General features: G+C 51.5%; 2 long non-coding RNA genes across 2 annotated transcripts; both read right to left on the bottom strand.

Annotated features, from left to right (window-relative positions):
- Positions 1-12: 12 nt before the first annotated feature.
- LOC121113059 lies at positions 13-1,739 on the bottom strand. The gene is made up of 2 exons (XR_005857255.1): positions 1,582-1,739; positions 13-1,478 (listed from the first exon to the last, which is right to left on the bottom strand). It is a non-coding gene; the product is annotated as an uncharacterized LOC121113059 (long non-coding RNA).
- Positions 1,740-9,975: 8,236 nt separating this feature from the next.
- On the bottom strand, positions 9,976-14,947 carry LOC121113058. Its single transcript, XR_005857254.2, has 2 exons — positions 10,641-14,947; positions 9,976-10,537 (listed from the first exon to the last, which is right to left on the bottom strand). It is a non-coding gene; the product is annotated as an uncharacterized LOC121113058 (long non-coding RNA).
- Positions 14,948-15,182: the final 235 nt, after the last annotated feature.

Here is a 15,182-nt window from a genome sequence, read left to right as displayed (position 1 = left end):
GGTGGGCATAAATGACCTTACCAGGAGAGCAGTCGCACGTCTCCCATTACCTTACTCTTTCAGGTAATGAAAACAAGGACCTGCAACAAACACGCCAACACAATGCATGGCCATCTGCCACCCTGCAAGAGACACACAAACCAACCACGGACGAGCAGCCACCACCCAACACTAGGTGCAGCCCCTGGCTTCACCTCCCTGCCCTCTCTCATTGGACCTTGCTCACCGCGTTCCTTCCATCATATCCATGCCTGAGGCCATTTTTTTCACATCCGTCCCGGAAACTCTGGTCAGAAATGCAGAGGCAGCAGCCACCACCAGCAAATTCATCACTATACCATGGACAGCACTTGGTTTGCAGGAGACACAGTGGATTGCACACACTGACAAAAAAAGAGCTCCCTTCAAAGCAGAAGGACGGAGATTTCAGCCGCAGGAAAACCACGAGGATGAAAAACGGGTGGGTATAAATGACCTTACCAGGAGAGCAGCCGCAGGTCTCCCATTACCTTACTCTTTCCGGCAGAAAACAAGCACTTGCAACAAACACGTCAATTCATGGATATCTGCCAGGCTGCAAGAGACACACAAACCAACCACATACAAGCAGCTACCATCCATCCCTAAAGGCAGCCAGGGCCTTCACCACCCTGCCCTCTCTCACTGGACCTTGCTCACCGCATTACTTGCATGATATCCATGCCTGATGCAGTTTTTTGACGTCCATCCTGGAATCTCAGGACAAAAATGCAGAGACAGCGGCCAACACCAGCAAATTCATCACTGTACCACGGCCAGCACTTGGGATGCAGGAGCCACAGTGGATTGCACACACTGACAGAAGAGCTGCCTTCAAAGACCAGAAATGTAAATTTCAGCCCCAGGAAAAACAGCATGAAGAAAGGGTGGGCATAAATGACCTTACCAGGAGAGCAGTCGCACGTCTCCCATTACCTTACTCTTTCAGGTAATGAAAACAAGGACCTGCAACAAACACGCCAACACAATGCATGGCCATCTGCCACCCTGCAAGAGACACACAAACCAACCACGGACGAGCAGCCACCACCCAACACTAGGTGCAGCCCCTGGCTTCACCTCCCTGCCCTCTCTCATTGGACCTTGCTCACCGCGTTCCTTCCATCATATCCATGCCTGAGGCCATTTTTTTCACATCCGTCCCGGAAACTCTGGTCAGAAATGCAGAGGCAGCAGCCACCACCAGCAAATTCATCACTATACCATGGACAGCACTTGGTTTGCAGGAGACACAGTGGATCGCACACACTGACAAAAAAAGAGCTCCCTCCAAAGCAGAAGGACAGAGATTTCAGCCGCAGGAAAACCACGAGGATGAAAAACGGGTGGGCATAAATGACCTTACCATCAGAGAAGGCTCAGGTCTCCCATTTCCTTACTCTTTCAGGCAGAGGACAAGGACTTGCAACAAACACGGCAGCTCATGCCCATCTGCCAGGCTGCAAGAGACACACAAACCAACCACGGAGAAGCAGCCACCAACTGACCGTAAAGGCCGCCCGTGGCTTCACTGCCCTGCCCTCCCTCATGCACGCTGCTCACCGCATTACTTGCAGGATATCCAAGCCTGATGCAGTGTTTCTGACAGCCATCTGGGAAACCCTGGTCAAAAATGCAGAGACAGCGGCCAACACCAGCAAATTCATCACTCTATCTGGGACAGTAATGGGATTGCAGGAGACACAGTGGATTGCACACACTGACAAAAAAGAGCTCCCTCCAAAGCAGAAGGACGGAGATTTCAGCCCCAGGAAAACCACGAGGATGAAAAACGGGTGGGCATAAATGACCTTACCAGGAGAGCAGCCGCAGGTCTCCCATTACCTTACTCTGTCCGGCAGAAAACAAGCACTTGCAACAAACACGTCAATTCATGGACATCTGCCAGGCTGCAAGAGACACACAAACCAACCACATACAAGCAGCTACCATCCATCCCTAAAGGCAGCCAGGGCCTTCACCACCCTGCCCTCTCTCACTGGACCTTGCTCACCGCATTACTTGCATGATATCCATGCCTGATGCAGTTTTTTGACGTCCATCCTGGAATCTCAGGACAAAAATGCAGAGACAGCGGCCAACACCAGCAAATTCATCACTGTACCACGGCCAGCACTTGGGATGCAGGAGCCACAGTGGATTGCACACACTGACAGAAGAGCTGCCTTCAAAGACCAGAAATGTAAATTTCAGCCCCAGGAAAAACAGCATGAAGAAAGGGTGGGCATAAATGACCTTACCAGGAGAGCAGTCGCACGTCTCCCATTACCTTACTCTTTCAGGTAATGAAAACAAGGACCTGCAACAAACACGCCAACACAATGCATGGCCATCTGCCACCCTGCAAGAGACACACAAACCAACCACGGACGAGCAGCCACCACCCAACACTAGGTGCAGCCCCTGGCTTCACCTCCCTGCCCTCTCTCATTGGACCTTGCTCACCGCGTTCCTTCCATCATATCCATGCCTGAGGCCATTTTTTTCACATCCGTCCCGGAAACTCTGGTCAGAAATGCAGAGGCAGCAGCCACCACCAGCAAATTCATCACTATACCATGGACAGCACTTGGTTTGCAGGAGACACAGTGGATTGCACACACTGACAAAAAAAGAGCTCCCTTCAAAGCAGAAGGACAGAGATTTCAGCCGCAGGAAAACCCCACGGACGAAAAACGGGTGGGTATAAATGACCTTACCAGGAGAGCAGCCGCAGGTCTCCCATTACCTTACTCTTTCCGGCAGAAAACAAGCACTTGCAACAAACACGTCAATTCATGGCCATCTGCCAGGCTGCAAGAGACACACAAACCAACCACATACAAGCAGCCTACCATCCATCCCTAAAGGCAGCCAGGGCCTTCACCACCCTGCCCTCTCTCACTGGACCTTGCTCACCGCATTACTTGCATGATATCCATGCCTGATGCAGTTTTTTGACGTCCATCCTGGAATCTCAGGACAAAAATGCAGAGACAGCGGCCAACACCAGCAAATTCATCACTGTACCACGGCCAGCACTTGGGATGCAGGAGCCACAGTGGATTGCACACACTGACAGAAGAGCTGCCTTCAAAGACCAGAAATGTAAATTTCAGCCCCAGGAAAAACAGCATGAAGAAAGGGTGGGCATAAATGACCTTACCAGGAGAGCAGTCGCACGTCTCCCATTACCTTACTCTTTCAGGTAATGAAAACAAGGACCTGCAACAAACACGCCAACACAATGCATGGCCATCTGCCACCCTGCAAGAGACACACAAACCAACCACGGACGAGCAGCCACCACCCAACACTAGGTGCAGCCCCTGGCTTCACCTCCCTGCCCTCTCTCATTGGACCTTGCTCACCGCGTTCCTTCCATCATATCCATGCCTGAGGCCATTTTTTTCACATCCGTCCCGGAAACTCTGGTCAGAAATGCAGAGGCAGCAGCCACCACCAGCAAATTCATCACTATACCATGGACAGCACTTGGTTTGCAGGAGACACAGTGGATTGCACACACTGACAAAAAAAGAGCTCCCTCCAAAGCAGAAGGACAGGAGATTTCAGCCGCAGGAAAACCACGAGGATGAAAAACGGGTGGGCATAAATGACCTTACCATCAGAGAAGGCTCAGGTCTCCCATTTCCTTACTCTTTCAGGCAGAGGACAAGGACTTGCAACAAACACGGCAGCTCATGCCCATCTGCCAGGCTGCAAGAGACACACAAACCAACCACGGAGAAGCAGCCACCAACTGACCGTAAAGGCCGCCCGTGGCTTCACTGCCCTGCCCTCCCTCATGCACGCTGCTCACCGCATTACTTGCAGGATATCCAAGCCTGATGCAGTGTTTCTGACAGCCATCTGGGAAACCCTGGTCAAAAATGCAGAGACAGCGGCCAACACCAGCAAATTCATCACTCTATCTGGGACAGTAATGGGATTGCAGGAGACACAGTGGATTGCACACACTGACAAAAAGAGCTCCCTTCAAAGCCAGAAGGACGAGATTTCAGCCCCAGGAAAACCACGAGGATGAAAAACGGGTGGGCATAAATGACCTTACCAGTAGAGCAGTCCGCAGGTCTCCCATTACCTTACTCTTTCCGGCAGAAAACAAGCACTTGCAACAAACACGTCACTTCATGGATATCTGCCAGGCTGCAAGAGACACACAAACCAACCACATACAAGCAGCCTACCATCCATCCCTAAAGGCAGCCAGGGCCTTCACCACCCTGCCCTCTCTCACTGGACCTTGCTCACCGCATTACTTGCATGATATCCATGCCTGATGCAGTTTTTTGAAGTCCATCCTGGAATCTCAGGACAAAAATGCAGAGACCGCGGCCAACACCAGCAAATTCATCACACTGTACCACAGGCCAGCACTTGGGATTGCAGGAGCCACAGTGGATTGCACACACTGACAGAAGAGCTGCCTTCAAAGCAGAAGGACATGGGCATTTCAGCCAGCAGGAAAAACCAGCATGAAGAAAACGGGTGGGCATAAATGACCTTACCAGGAGAACAGTGCGCAGGTCTTCCATTACCTTTACTCTTTCTGGCAGAAAACAAGCACTTGCAACAAACACGTCACTTCATGGATATCTGCCAGGCTGCAAGAGACACACAAACCAACCACATACAAGCAGCTACCATCCATCCATAAAGGCAGCCAGGGCCTTCACCACCCTGCCCTCTCTCACTGGACCTTGCTCACCGCATTACTTGCATGATATCCATGCCTGATGCAAGTTTTTTGACGTCCATCCTGGAATCTCAGGACAAAAATGCAGAGACAGCGGCCAACACCAGCAAATTCATCACTGTACCACGGCCAGGCACTTGGGATGCAGGAGCCACAGTGGATTGCACACACTGACAGAAGAGCTGCATTCAAAGACCAGAAATGTAAATTTCAGCCCCAGGAAAAACAGCATGAAGAAAGGGTGGGCATAAATGACCTTACCAGGAGAGCAGTCGCACGTCTCCCATTACCTTACTCTTTCAGGTAATGAAAACAAGGACCTGCAACAAACACGCCAACACAATGCATGGCCATCTGCCACCCTGCAAGAGACACACAAACCAACCACGGACGAGCAGCCACCACCCAACACTAGGTGCAGCCCCTGGCTTCACCTCCCTGCCCTCTCTCACTGGACCTTGCTCACCGCAGTTCCTTCCATCATATCCATGCCTGAGGCAGTTTTTTGCACGTCCGATCCTGGAAACTCTCGGTACAGAAATGCAGAGGACAGCAGGCCAACACCAGCAAATTCATCACTGTACCACGGCCAGCACTTGGTTGCAGGAGACACAGTGGATTGCACACACTGACAGAAGAGCTGCCTTCAAAGACCAGAAATGTAAATTTCAGCCCCAGGAAAAACAGCATGAAGAAAGGGTGGGCATAAATGACCTTACCAGGAGAGCACGTCGCACGTCTCCCATTACCTTACTCTTTCAGGTAATGAAAACAAGGACCTGCAACAAACACGCCAACACAATGCATGGCCATCTGCCACCCTGCAAGAGACACACAAACCAACCACGGACGAGCAGCCACCACCCAACACTAGGTGCAGCCCCTGGCTTCACCTCCCTGCCCTCTCTCATTGGACCTTGCTCACCGCGTTCCTTCCATCATATCCATGCCTGAGGCCATTTTTTTCACATCCGTCCCGGAAACTCTGGTCAGAAATGCAGAGGCAGCAGCCACCACCAGCAAATTCATCACTATACCATGGACAGCACTTGGTTTGCAGGAGACACAGTGGATTGCACACACTGACAAAAAAAGAGCTCCCTTCAAAGCAGAAGGACAGAGATTTCAGCCGCAGGAAAACCCACGAGGACTGAAAAACGGGTGGGTATAAATGACCTTACCAGGAGAGCAGCCGCAGGTCTCCCATTACCTTACTCTGTCCGGCAGAAAACAAGCACTTGCAACAAACACGTCAATTCATGGACATCTGCCAGGCTGCAAGAGACACACAAACCAACCACATACAAGCAGCTACCATCCATCCCTAAAGGCAGCCAGGGCCTTCACCACCCTGCCCTCTCTCACTGGACCTTGCTCACCGCATTACTTGCATGATATCCATGCCTGATGCAGTTTTTTGACGTCCATCCTGGAATCTCAGGACAAAAATGCAGAGACAGCGGCCAACACCAGCAAATTCATCACTGTACCACGGCCAGCACTTGGGATGCAGGAGCCACAGTGGATTGCACACACTGACAGAAGAGCTGCCTTCAAAGACCAGAAATGTAAATTTCAGCCCCAGGAAAAACAGCATGAAGAAAGGGTGGGCATAAATGACCTTACCAGGAGAGCAGTCGCACGTCTCCCATTACCTTACTCTTTCAGGTAATGAAAACAAGGACCTGCAACAAACACGCCAACACAATGCATGGCCATCTGCCACCCTGCAAGAGACACACAAACCAACCACGGACGAGCAGCCACCACCCAACACTAGGTGCAGCCCCTGGCTTCACCTCCCTGCCCTCTCTCATTGGACCTTGCTCACCGCGTTCCTTCCATCATATCCATGCCTGAGGCCATTTTTTTCACATCCGTCCCGGAAACTCTGGTCAGAAATGCAGAGGCAGCAGCCACCACCAGCAAATTCATCACTATACCATGGACAGCACTTGGTTTGCAGGAGACACAGTGGATTGCACACACTGACAAAAAAAGAGCTCCCTCCAAAGCAGAAGGACAGGAGATTTCAGCCGCAGGAAAACCCACGAGGATGAAAAACGGGTGGGCATAAATGACCTTACCAGGAGAGCAGCCGCAGGTCTCCCATTACCTTACTCTTTCCGGCAGAAAACAAGCACTTGCAACAAACACGTCAATTCATGGACATCTGCCAGGCTGCAAGAGACACACAAACCAACCACATACAAGCAGCTACCATCCATCCCTAAAGGCAGCCAGGGCCTTCACCACCCTGCCCTCTCTCACTGGACCTTGCTCACCGCATTACTTGCATGATATCCATGCCTGATGCAGTTTTTTGACGTCCATCCTGGAATCTCAGGACAAAAATGCAGAGACAGCGGCCAACACCAGCAAATTCATCACTGTACCACGGCCAGCACTTGGGATGCAGGAGCCACAGTGGATTGCACACACTGACAGAAGAGCTGCCTTCAAAGACCAGAAATGTAAATTTCAGCCCCAGGAAAAACAGCATGAAGAAAGGGTGGGCATAAATGACCTTACCAGGAGAGCAGTCGCACGTCTCCCATTACCTTACTCTTTCAGGTAATGAAAACAAGGACCTGCAACAAACACGCCAACACAATGCATGGCCATCTGCCACCCTGCAAGAGACACACAAACCAACCACGGACGAGCAGCCACCACCCAACACTAGGTGCAGCCCCGGGCTTCACCTCCCTGCCCTCTCTCATTGGACCTTGCTCACCGCGTTCCTTCCATCATATCCATGCCTGAGGCCATTTTTTTCACATCCGTCCCGGAAACTCTGGTCAGAAATGCAGAGGCAGCAGCCACCACCAGCAAATTCATCACTATACCATGGACAGCACTTGGTTTGCAGGAGACACAGTGGATTGCACACACTGACAAAAAAAGAGCTCCCTCCAAAGCAGAAGGACAGGAGATTTCAGCCGCAGGAAAACCACGAGGATGAAAAACGGGTGGGCATAAATGACCTTACCATCAGAGAAGGCTCAGGTCTCCCATTTCCTTACTCTTTCAGGCAGAGGACAAGGACTTGCAACAAACACGGCAGCTCATGCCCATCTGCCAGGCTGCAAGAGACACACAAACCAACCACGGAGAAGCAGCCACCAACTGACCGTAAAGGCCGCCCGTGGCTTCACTGCCCTGCCCTCCCTCATGAACGCTGCTCACCGCATTACTTGCAGGATATCCAAGCCTGATGCAGTGTTTCTGACAGCCATCTGGGAAACCCTGGTCAAAAATGCAGAGACAGCGGCCAACACCAGCAAATTCATCACTGTACCACGGCCAGCACTTGGGATGCAGGAGCCACAGTGGATTGCACACACTGACAGAAGAGCTGCCTTCAAAGACCAGAAATGTAAATTTCAGCCCCAGGAAAAACAGCATGAAGAAAGGGTGGGCATAAATGACCTTACCAGGAGAGCAGTCGCACGTCTCCCATTACCTTACTCTTTCAGGTAATGAAAACAAGGACCTGCAACAAACACGCCAACACAATGCATGGCCATCTGCCACCCTGCAAGAGACACACAAACCAACCACGGACGAGCAGCCACCACCCAACACTAGGTGCAGCCCCTGGCTTCACCTCCCTGCCCTCTCTCATTGGACCTTGCTCACCGCGTTCCTTCCATCATATCCATGCCTGAGGCCATTTTTTTCACATCCGTCCCGGAAACTCTGGTCAGAAATGCAGAGGCAGCAGCCACCACCAGCAAATTCATCACTATACCATGGACAGCACTTGGTTTGCAGGAGACACAGTGGATCGCACACACTGACAAAAAAAGAGCTCCCTTCAAAGCAGAAGGACAGAGATTTCAGCCGCAGGAAAACCCCACGGACGAAAAACGGGTGGGTATAAATGACCTTACCAGGAGAGCAGCCGCAGGTCTCCCATTACCTTACTCTTTCCGGCAGAAAACAAGCACTTGCAACAAACACGTCAATTCATGGACATCTGCCAGGCTGCAAGAGACACACAAACCAACCACATACAAGCAGCTACCATCCATCCCTAAAGGCAGCCAGGGCCTTCACCACCCTGCCCTCTCTCACTGGACCTTGCTCACCGCATTACTTGCATGATATCCATGCCTGATGCAGTTTTTTGACGTCCATCCTGGAATCTCAGGACAAAAATGCAGAGACAGCGGCCAACACCAGCAAATTCATCACTGTACCACGGCCAGCACTTGGGATGCAGGAGCCACAGTGGATTGCACACACTGACAGAAGAGCTGCCTTCAAAGACCAGAAATGTAAATTTCAGCCCCAGGAAAAACAGCATGAAGAAAGGGTGGGCATAAATGACCTTACCAGGAGAGCAGCTCGCACGTCTCCCATTACCTTACTCTTTCAGGTAATGAAAACAAGGACCTGCAACAAACACGCCAACACAATGCATGGCCATCTGCCACCCTGCAAGAGACACACAAACCAACCACGGACGAGCAGCCACCACCCAACACTAGGTGCAGCCCCTGGCTTCACCTCCCTGCCCTCTCTCATTGGACCTTGCTCACCGCGTTCCTTCCATCATATCCATGCCTGAGGCCATTTTTTTCACATCCGTCCCGGAAACTCTGGTCAGAAATGCAGAGGCAGCAGCCACCACCAGCAAATTCATCACTATACCATGGACAGCACTTGGTTTGCAGGAGACACAGTGGATTGCACACACTGACAAAAAAAGAGCTCCCTTCAAAGCAGAAGGACAGAGATTTCAGCCGCAGGAAAACCACGAGGACGAAAAACGGGTGGGTATAAATGACCTTACCAGGAGAGCAGCCGCAGGTCTCCCATTACCTTACTCTGTCCGGCAGAAAACAAGCACTTGCAACAAACACGTCAATTCATGGACATCTGCCAGGCTGCAAGAGACACACAAACCAACCACATACAAGCAGCTACCATCCATCCCTAAAGGCAGCCAGGGCCTTCACCACCCTGCCCTCTCTCACTGGACCTTGCTCACCGCATTACTTGCATGATATCCATGCCTGATGCAGTTTTTTGACGTCCATCCTGGAATCTCAGGACAAAAATGCAGAGACAGCGGCCAACACCAGCAAATTCATCACTGTACCACGGCCAGCACTTGGGATGCAGGAGCCACAGTGGATTGCACACACTGACAGAAGAGCTGCCTTCAAAGACCAGAAATGTAAATTTCAGCCCCAGGAAAAACAGCATGAAGAAAGGGTGGGCATAAATGACCTTACCAGGAGAGCAGTCGCACGTCTCCCATTACCTTACTCTTTCAGGTAATGAAAACAAGGACCTGCAACAAACACGCCAACACAATGCATGGCCATCTGCCACCCTGCAAGAGACACACAAACCAACCACGGACGAGCAGCCACCACCCAACACTAGGTGCAGCCCCTGGCTTCACCTCCCTGCCCTCTCTCATTGGACCTTGCTCACCGCGTTCCTTCCATCATATCCATGCCTGAGGCCATTTTTTTCACATCCGTCCCGGAAACTCTGGTCAGAAATGCAGAGGCAGCAGCCACCACCAGCAAATTCATCACTATACCATGGACAGCACTTGGTTTGCAGGAGACACAGTGGATTGCACACACTGACAAAAAAAGAGCTCCCTCCAAAGCAGAAGGACAGAGATTTCAGCCGCAGGAAAACCACGAGGATGAAAAACGGGTGGGCATAAATGACCTTACCATCAGAGAAGGCTCAGGTCTCCCATTTCCTTACTCTTTCAGGCAGAGGACAAGGACTTGCAACAAACACGGCAGCTCATGCCCATCTGCCAGGCTGCAAGAGACACACAAACCAACCACGGAGAAGCAGCCACCAACTGACCGTAAAGGCCGCCCGTGGCTTCACTGCCCTGCCCTCCCTCATGAACGCTGCTCACCGCATTACTTGCAGGATATCCAAGCCTGATGCAGTGTTTCTGACAGCCATCTGGGAAACCCTGGTCAAAAATGCAGAGACAGCGGCCAACACCAGCAAATTCATCACTCTATCTGGGACAGTAATGGGATTGCAGGAGACACAGTGGATTGCACACACTGACAAAAAAAGAGCTCCCTCCAAAGCAGAAGGACGGAGATTTCAGCCCCAGGAAAACCACGAGGATGAAAAACGGGTGGGCATAAATGACCTTACCAGGAGAGCAGCCGCAGGTCTCCCATTACCTTACTCTGTCCGGCAGAAAACAAGCACTTGCAACAAACACGTCAATTCATGGACATCTGCCAGGCTGCAAGAGACACACAAACCAACCACATACAAGCAGCTACCATCCATCCCTAAAGGCAGCCAGGGCCTTCACCACCCTGCCCTCTCTCACTGGACCTTGCTCACCGCATTACTTGCATGATATCCATGCCTGATGCAGTTTTTTGACGTCCATCCTGGAATCTCAGGACAAAAATGCAGAGACAGCGGCCAACACCAGCAAATTCATCACTGTACCACGGCCAGCACTTGGGATGCAGGAGCCACAGTGGATTGCACACACTGACAGAAGAGCTGCCTTCAAAGACCAGAAATGTAAATTTCAGCCCCAGGAAAAACAGCATGAAGAAAGGGTGGGCATAAATGACCTTACCAGGAGAGCAGTCGCACGTCTCCCATTACCTTACTCTTTCAGGTAATGAAAACAAGGACCTGCAACAAACACGCCAACACAATGCATGGCCATCTGCCACCCTGCAAGAGACACACAAACCAACCACGGACGAGCAGCCACCACCCAACACTAGGTGCAGCCCCTGGCTTCACCTCCCTGCCCTCTCTCATTGGACCTTGCTCACCGCGTTCCTTCCATCATATCCATGCCTGAGGCCATTTTTTTCACATCCGTCCCGGAAACTCTGGTCAGAAATGCAGAGGCAGCAGCCACCACCAGCAAATTCATCACTATACCATGGACAGCACTTGGTTTGCAGGAGACACAGTGGATCGCACACACTGACAAAAAAAGAGCTCCCTTCAAAGCAGAAGGACAGAGATTTCAGCCGCAGGAAAACCCCACGGACGAAAAACGGGTGGGTATAAATGACCTTACCAGGAGAGCAGCCGCAGGTCTCCCATTACCTTACTCTGTCCGGCAGAAAACAAGCACTTGCAACAAACACGTCAATTCATGGATATCTGCCAGGCTGCAAGAGACACACAAACCAACCACATACAAGCAGCTACCATCCATCCCTAAAGGCAGCCAGGGCCTTCACCACCCTGCCCTCTCTCACTGGACCTTGCTCACCGCATTACTTGCATGATATCCATGCCTGATGCAGTTTTTTGACGTCCATCCTGGAATCTCAGGACAAAAATGCAGAGACAGCGGCCAACACCAGCAAATTCATCACTGTACCACGGCCAGCACTTGGGATGCAGGAGCCACAGTGGATTGCACACACTGACAGAAGAGCTGCCTTCAAAGACCAGAAATGTAAATTTCAGCCCCAGGAAAAACAGCATGAAGAAAGGGTGGGCATAAATGACCTTACCAGGAGAGCACTCGCACGTCTCCCATTACCTTACTCTTTCAGGTAATGAAAACAAGGACCTGCAACAAACACGCCAACACAATGCATGGCCATCTGCCACCCTGCAAGAGACACACAAACCAACCACGGACGAGCAGCCACCACCCAACACTAGGTGCAGCCCCTGGCTTCACCTCCCTGCCCTCTCTCATTGGACCTTGCTCACCGCGTTCCTTCCATCATATCCATGCCTGAGGCCATTTTTTTCACATCCGTCCCGGAAACTCTGGTCAGAAATGCAGAGGCAGCAGCCACCACCAGCAAATTCATCACTATACCATGGACAGCACTTGGTTTGCAGGAGACACAGTGGATTGCACACACTGACAAAAAAAGAGCTCCCTTCAAAGCAGAAGGACAGAGATTTCAGCCGCAGGAAAACCACGAGGATGAAAAACGGGTGGGCATAAATGACCTTACCATCAGAGAAGGCTCAGGTCTCCCATTTCCTTACTCTTTCAGGCAGAGGACAAGGACTTGCAACAAACACGGCAGCTCATGCCCATCTGCCAGGCTGCAAGAGACACACAAACCAACCACGGAGAAGCAGCCACCAACTGACCGTAAAGGCCGCCCGTGGCTTCACTGCCCTGCCCTCCCTCATGCACGCTGCTCACCGCATTACTTGCAGGATATCCAAGCCTGATGCAGTGTTTCTGACAGCCATCTGGGAAACCCTGGTCAAAAATGCAGAGACAGCGGCCAACACCAGCAAATTCATCACTCTATCTGGGACAGTAATGGGATTGCAGGAGACACAGCGGATTGCACACACTGACAAAAAAAGAGCTCCCTCGAAAGCAGAAGGACGGAGATTTCAGCCCCAGGAAAACCACGAGGATGAAAAACGGGTGGGCATAAATGACCTTACCAGTGTAGCAGCCGCAGGTCTCCCATTACCTTACTCTGTCCGGCAGAAAACAAGCACTTGCAACAAACACGTCAATTCATGGACATCTGCCAGGCTGCAAGAGACACACAAACCAACCACATACAAGCAGCTACCATCCATCCCTAAAGGCAGCCAGGGCCTTCACCACCCTGCCCTCTCTCACTGGACCTTGCTCACCGCATTACTTGCATGATATCCATGCCTGATGCAGTTTTTTGACGTCCATCCTGGAATCTCAGGACAAAAATGCAGAGACAGCGGCCAACACCAGCAAATTCATCACTGTACCACGGCCAGCACTTGGGATGCAGGAGCCACAGTGGATTGCACACACTGACAGAAGAGCTGCCTTCAAAGACCAGAAATGTAAATTTCAGCCCCAGGAAAAACAGCATGAAGAAAGGGTGGGCATAAATGACCTTACCAGGAGAGCAGTCGCACGTCTCCCATTACCTTACTCTTTCAGGTAATGAAAACAAGGACCTGCAACAAACACGCCAACACAATGCATGGCCATCTGCCACCCTGCAAGAGACACACAAACCAACCACGGACGAGCAGCCACCACCCAACACTAGGTGCAGCCCCGGGCTTCACCTCCCTGCCCTCTCTCATTGGACCTTGCTCACCGCGTTCCTTCCATCATATCCATGCCTGAGGCCATTTTTTTCACATCCGTCCCGGAAACTCTGGTCAGAAATGCAGAGGCAGCAGCCACCACCAGCAAATTCATCACTATACCATGGACAGCACTTGGTTTGCAGGAGACACAGTGGATTGCACACACTGACAAAAAAAGAGCTCCCTCCAAAGCAGAAGGACGGAGATTTCAGCCGCAGGAAAACCACGAGGATGAAAAACGGGTGGGCATAAATGACCTTACCATCAGAGAAGGCTCAGGTCTCCCATTTCCTTACTCTTTCAGGCAGAGGACAAGGACTTGCAACAAACACGGCAGCTCATGCCCATCTGCCAGGCTGCAAGAGACACACAAACCAACCACGGAGAAGCAGCCACCAACTGACCGTAAAGGCCGCCCGTGGCTTCACTGCCCTGCCCTCCCTCATGCACGCTGCTCACCGCATTACTTGCAGGATATCCAAGCCTGATGCAGTGTTTCTGACAGCCATCTGGGAAACCCTGGTCAAAAATGCAGAGACAGCGGCCAACACCAGCAAATTCATCACTGTACCACGGCCAGCACTTGGGATGCAGGAGCCACAGTGGATTGCACACACTGACAGAAGAGCTGCCTTCAAAGACCAGAAATGTAAATTTCAGCCCCAGGAAAAACAGCATGAAGAAAGGGTGGGCATAAATGACCTTACCAGGAGAGCAGTCGCACGTCTCCCATTACCTTACTCTTTCAGGTAATGAAAACAAGGACCTGCAACAAACACGCCAACACAATGCATGGCCATCTGCCACCCTGCAAGAGACACACAAACCAACCACGGACGAGCAGCCACCACCCAACACTAGGTGCAGCCCCTGGCTTCACCTCCCTGCCCTCTCTCATTGGACCTTGCTCACCGCGTTCCTTCCATCATATCCATGCCTGAGGCCATTTTTTTCACATCCGTCCCGGAAACTCTGGTCAGAAATGCAGAGGCAGCAGCCACCACCAGCAAATTCATCACTATACCATGGACAGCACTTGGTTTGCAGGAGACACAGTGGATCGCACACACTGACAAAAAAAGAGCTCCCTTCAAAGCAGAAGGACAGAGATTTCAGCCGCAGGAAAACCCCAAGGACGAAAAACGGGTGGGTATAAATGACCTTACCAGGAGAGCAGCCGCAGGTCTCCCATTACCTTACTCTTTCCGGCAGAAAACAAGCACTTGCAACAAACACGTCAATTCATGGATATCTGCCAGGCTGCAAGAGACACACAAACCAACCACATACAAGCAGCTACCATCCATCCCTAAAGGCAGCCAGGGCCTTCACCACCCTGCCCTCTCTCACTGGACCTTGCTCACCGCATTACTTGCATGATATCCAT

Source organism: Gallus gallus, chromosome 2 (genome assembly GCF_016699485.2).
Source record: "Gallus gallus isolate bGalGal1 chromosome 2, bGalGal1.mat.broiler.GRCg7b, whole genome shotgun sequence".
In the NCBI taxonomy this organism is placed as follows: Eukaryota; Metazoa; Chordata; class Aves; order Galliformes; family Phasianidae; genus Gallus; species Gallus gallus.
This window is presented reverse-complemented; position numbering and strand designations above follow the sequence as displayed.